Genomic DNA, 6,311 nt, shown 5'->3' with positions numbered 1-6,311 from the left:
GTCTTTGTGAATAACCTTAATTTTTTCAGCAAAATATAAGGCAAGGTTCTCAACTGAAAGACTGGGGTAATTGTGTTACCCTCAACAGTAATAGGGGATAGAAAGGAATATACCTTTTTCTCAGCAGTACATGGCACATTTTCAAAAATTGACCATGTATTAGGGCACAAAAACATCATAGTCAAAAGTAGAAAGGCAGAAATAGTAAATGCATCCTTCTCAGATCATGATGCAATAAAAATTACATGTAAGAAAGAGCCAGGGAAAAGTAGAATGAAAATCAATTGGAAACTAAATAACTCCATTCTAAAGAATGAATGGGCCAAACAAGAAATCATAGAAACAATCAATAACTTTATCCAAGAGAATGACAATAATGAGACAACATACCAAAATCTATGGGATGCAGCCAAAGCAGTGCTTAGGGGAAAATTTATAGCTCTAAATGCTTACATGAATAAGAAAGAGAAAGAGGAGATTAATGAATTGGGCATGCAACTTAAAAAGGTAGAAAAAGAACAAATTAGAAATCCCCAATTAGACACTAAATTAGAGATCCTGAAAATTAAAGGAGAAATTAATAAGATTGAAAGCAAAAAAACTATAGAATTAATCAATAAAACTAAGAGCTGGTTTTATGAAAAAACCAATAAAATAGATAAAATATTGGTTAATTTGATTAAAAAAAGAAAGAAGAAAACCAAATTACCAGTAACAAAAATGAAAAGGGTGATGTTACCACCAATGAAGTGGAAATTAAAGCAATAATTAGGAAATATTTTGCCCAACTGTATGCCAATAAATTTGACAATCTAAATGAAATGGATGAATAGTTACAAAATTACAAACTGCCCAGGTTAACTGAAGAGGAAATAAAATCCTTAAATAAACCCATATTAGAAAAAGAAATTGAACAAGCTATTAATGAACTCCCTAAGAAAAAATCCCCAGGGCCAGATGGGTTTACGGGTGAATTTTACCAAACATTTAAAGAACAATTAATTCCAATATTATACAAATTATTTGGAAAAATAGGTGAAGAAGGAGTTCTACCAAATTCATTTTATGACACAAATATGGTGGTGATACCAAAACCAGGCAAAGCAAAAACAGAGAAAGAAAATTATAGACCAATTTCGCTAATGAATATTGATGCTAAAATCTTAAATAAGATATTAGCAAGGAGATTACAGCAAGTGATCACCAGGATAATACACTATGACCAGGTGGGATTTATACCAGGAATGCAGGGCTGGTTCAACATTAGGAAAACTATTAACATAATCAACCACATCAATAAGAAAACTAACCAAAATCATATGATTATCTCAATAGATGCAGAGAAAGCTTTAGACAAAGTACAGCACCCATTCCTAATAAAAACACTAGAGAGTTTAGGAATAGGGGGAGCTTTCCTTAGAATAATAAACAGTATCTACCTAAAGCCATCAGCAAGTATTATATGCAATGGAGATAAATTAGAGGCCTTCCCAATAAGATCAGGGGTGAAACAGGGATGTCCATTATCACCCCTATTATTTAATATTGTCCTAGAAATGTTAGCTTTAGCAATCAGAGAAGAGAAAGGAATTAAAGGAATTAGAATAGGCAAGGAGGAAACAAAACTATCACTCTTTGCAGATGATATGATGGTATACTTAAAGAATCCTAGAGAATCAACTCAAAAATTACTTGAAACAATTAACAACTTTAGCAAAGTAGCAGGATATAAAATAAATCCACATAAATCATCAGCATTTCTATACATGACCAACAAAGTCCAGCTGCAAGAGATAGAAAGAGAAATTCCATTTAAAGTAACAGTAGATAATATAAAATACTTGGGAGTCTACTTGCCAAGACAAACCCAGGAACTCTATGAACACAACTACCAAACACTCTTCACACAAATCAAATCAGATCTAAATAATTGGAAAGATATCAATTGCTCATGGACAGGCAGAGCTAATATAGTAAAAATGACAATACTGCCTAAATTAATTTACTTATTCAGTGCCATACCAATCAGACTACCTAAAAATTATTTTATACAGCTAGAAAAAATAATAACAAAATTCATCTGGAAAAACAAAAAATCAAGAATATCCAGGGAAATAATGAAAAAAAATTCACAGGAAGGTGGGTTAGCGGTACCAAACCTGGAGCTTTACTATAAAGCGGCAGTCATCAAAACTATCTGGTACTGGCTAAAAAATAGATTGGAGGATCAATGGAATAGGCTAGGCTCAGGAAATGCAGTAGTAAATGACACTAGTAATGTAGTGTTTGATAAACCCAAAGACTCCAGCTTCTGGGATAGGAACTCAGTATTTGACAAAAACTGCTGGGAAAACTGGAAGATAGTATGGCAGAAATTAGGCATAGACCAACATCTTACACCTTATACTAAAATAAGGTCAAAATGGATACATGATTTAGACATAAGAGGTAATACCATAGGTAAATTAGGAGAGAAAGGAATAGTGTACCTATCAGATCTTTGGAAAGGAGAACAGTTTTTGGCCAAACAAGAGATAGAGTATATTATAAAATGCAAAATGGATGATTTTGATTATATTAAATTAAAAAATTTTTGTACAAACAGAAGCAATGCATCCAAAATTGGAAGGGAGGCAGAAAACTGGGAAACAATTTTTGAGGCCAGAAGGCCTCATCTCTAAAATATATAGGGAATTAAATCAAATTTATAAGAATCCAAGTCATTCCCCAATTGAGAAATGGTCAAAGGATATGAACAGGCAGGTTTCTGATGAAGAAACCAAAGCTATCTATTCCCATATGAAAAAATGCTCTAAATCTCTAATGATTAGAGAGATGCAAATTAAAACAACTCTGAGGTACCACCTGACACCTATCAGATTGGCTAAAATGACAAAAAAGGAAGATAATAAATGTTGGAGAGGCTGTGGGAAAATTGGAACACTAATGCATTGTTGGTGGAGCTGTGAGCTGATCCAACCATTCTGGAGAGCAATTTGGAATTATGCCCAAAGGGCAATAAAGCTGTGCATACCCTTTGACCCAGCAATTCCACTTTTAGGTCTTTTGCCCAAAGAAATCATGGAAGGGGGAAAGGGACCCACATGTACAAAAATATTTATAGCTGCTCTCTACGTGGTAGCAAGGAATTGGAAGTTGAGGGGGTGCCCATCAATTGGGGAATGGCTGGACAAGTTATGGTATATGAATACAATGGAATACGATTGTGCTGTAAGAAATGATGAGCAGGAAGAGTTCAGAGAAACCTGGAGGGTCTTACGTGAGCTGATGATGAGTGAGATGAGCAGAACCAGAAGAACATTGTACACAGTATCATCAACATTGAGTGTTGACCTACTGTGATGGACTATATTCTTCTCACCAATGCAATGGTACAGAAGAGTTCCAGGGAACTCATGATAGAAGAGGATCTCCAAATCCAAGAAAAAAAAAAAGAAAGAAAGAATTGTGGAGTATAGATGCTGATTGAACCATATTATTTCTTTTGTTTTGGCTGCTGTTGTTTTTTTTTTTTCTATTTTGAGGTTTTGCATCACTGCTCTGATTCTTTCTCTTGTAACAGGATTAATGCAGAAATAGGATTAATGTTATTATGTGTATATATATGTGTGTGTATATATCTATATCTATATGTATATGTATAGAGATATATAGATATAACCTATTTCAGATTACCTGCTGTCTAGGGGAGGGGGGAGGGAGGGGAGGGAGGGAGAAAAATCTGAAATTGTAAAGCTTGTATAAACAAAAGTTGAGAACTATCTTTACATGTAACGGAAAAAATAAAAAAAAATACCTTATACATTAAAAAAAAAGATGATTTGATAGGTTTACTTATAAACTGTAGAAGTGATTCATAGGGTAAATTATTTGACTGTTGGTTATCATGGAATCTATGGAAATAATGTGAATAATAAACTGACGGGCAAACAAAAAAAATTAAAAAAAAAACAGTAATAGGGAAGTAGGTGTATGAATGTCCAGGGAAGACTGCTACCTCTGCTGTGAGGGCTGGCTGAGCCTCTTTCAGGGCTGCTTTCCACCTTTGGGGTCCAACTGGTCAGCTAACTCTCAACTTTGGGTACATGTGCAGTAGCCACACCCTAATAAGCAACTCTTTCAGCACATGGATTAAATCAAGTAGAGAGTAACCAAAGGTCCTCAAACTAGTGGGTGAATTGGGACAGGGGTCTTTCTCCAGCAGAATAGGCTGATGAGAACAGTTTGTCCAATGTCCATTAAAGTGGCTAAAGTAGGCACTGTGGAGCTCTTAGAGCTTGGTTAAATATTGAAAATTGCCAAGGTCATCCACTACATCCTAAGCCATTGCCAATCATCTTGACTTCTGTCTTGCCACTGGACTTCAATGATTCTAGAAGAAAGAGTGAGGCAGGGGACTTGACACAATTTTGCCTCACTTAAATCCAATTTATGTTCAAGTCAAAAGACATTACCAATACCATTTTTTTTTTTACAATTTTTACCTAACTCAAAGTCTTGTGGTAATGGGCAAGCAATGAAGCTTAAGGTACAGATACACTGGAAGCCATAGTCACAACATTGTACACAGGTGGTCTAGGTCATAGAGTTGTCTTCTCACTAGACCTAAGCAGCAGTGGAATTCAGCAGCCCCTGGGTTTCTGAGTAGACTTTTTCTTTTTAAAAGGACCACATTACCATCTCCTAGATCAGGTAATGATCTAGAAAAAAATGCCCTAAAATTATCTGTTTCACCCTACCTAACCCTGGCCTGCTTACTGTGCCATGTAGGGATCCTACCCTCATTCTCTCTTCTAGAGACCAAATAGAATGGAATAAATGCATATCTAACTGTCATAACACTGAATGGGAAAAGGATCACCTCACCTATAAAATCAAAGAGTATAGCATAATGCATTAGAAAACAATCTAACAAAACATTGCTCATAAGAAATATATTTGAAATATAAAGATTCATATAGAGTTAAAATCAAGGGCTGTATCAAAATCTATTTTTCTTTAGCTGAACTCAAAAAAGTTGGAGGAGCAATGATGATCTCAGAGAATGTAATGGGAAAAATAAACTTTACTAAAAGTAATAAATGGGGAAACTACCTTTTGCTAAAAGGTACCATAGACAATGAGTTAATATCATTATTAAACAGATATGCACTCAATAGCATAGTACCTAAATACTTAAAAAAGAGTTAAATGAGTTATAGGGGGGAAGAAATAAAAAGGATCAGATATTGATCTTTCACTCCTTGGTATCACTTGTTCAGTGTGTTATCTTTTCCAGGCACAGATGCACTTTTGCACCTTAATAATTATAGAATAAAGGATTTTATCCTCCATTAAAGAAACCAAGAACCATTAGGAGAGATGACTTGGGGGCAAAGATTCTTTTCAGTGCCATATTTGAAGCAAATATGATCTTATTTAGCTGTCCCTGTTGAGATCTTATTTAACCCATTCATCTATCTCAAATCACCCAGAAAAGTAAGAAATCATCCTATTTTCTCTTTTAGAACTAGAAGGGACTAATGATGTCCAGGGCATGTGCAAATCTGGCCTGTTTCCGGTTTCATTGTTTTTGTTTTGTTGCTTTTAGTTTTTTGTTTGTGTTTTTGTCTTAATGGCATGTGATCAAAGAATGGTTTGATTTGCTCAGACCATAGTTTGCTGACCTGTGATCTATTCCAAAATCTTTATTTAGGAAATAAGAAAATTAAAGCCAATAAGGAAATTTTTTGTTCCCCAAAATCACAGTTAGTAGTAAGAGAGATGACACTAGAGGTAGGATTTCCTGACTCCCAGGTCAGAGCTCTTTCTACTATATTGTGCTGTTACTTCTCTATTTTTAATAATGCTCAAATATTTCTATTTCTCAAATATTCTTAATGAACCTTCTAGTCATAAGGAAAATGAATGCTTTAGCTTGTGTTTGATTTATTTTCCAGTAGTAGGAAAGAAGGGCTTTAAGAAATTGTTTATGAAATGATATATAGTGAATACAGGCCAAAGCAGTGATAACCTCAGATCCATAATTATAAGCCCTGAATGCCTTATGCAAAACAATGTGTGCTTAAAATTTTCCATGAAGATGATGATAACTTACAATATAAAGCAGGAAAAAAAAGAAAATGCACCATCTGTCTCCTCCACACTTGACCGAGAACAGTTCAGGTATAAACGAACAGCCACAGAGCAGATTCCAATGGGGAGGTATGTTCCATTATTTTTTCAGGTAAGGGACAAACAGGCTTCTCTTCTTTGTCAGTGCCTTAAGTCTACCAATTGTTCCTCCTCTT

The sequence above is a fragment of the Dromiciops gliroides genome, chromosome 3 (genome assembly GCF_019393635.1).
Source record: "Dromiciops gliroides isolate mDroGli1 chromosome 3, mDroGli1.pri, whole genome shotgun sequence".
Taxonomy (NCBI): domain Eukaryota; kingdom Metazoa; phylum Chordata; class Mammalia; order Microbiotheria; family Microbiotheriidae; genus Dromiciops; species Dromiciops gliroides.
The sequence above is the reverse complement of the archived record's forward strand: the minus strand, read 5'-3'. Positions refer to the sequence as shown.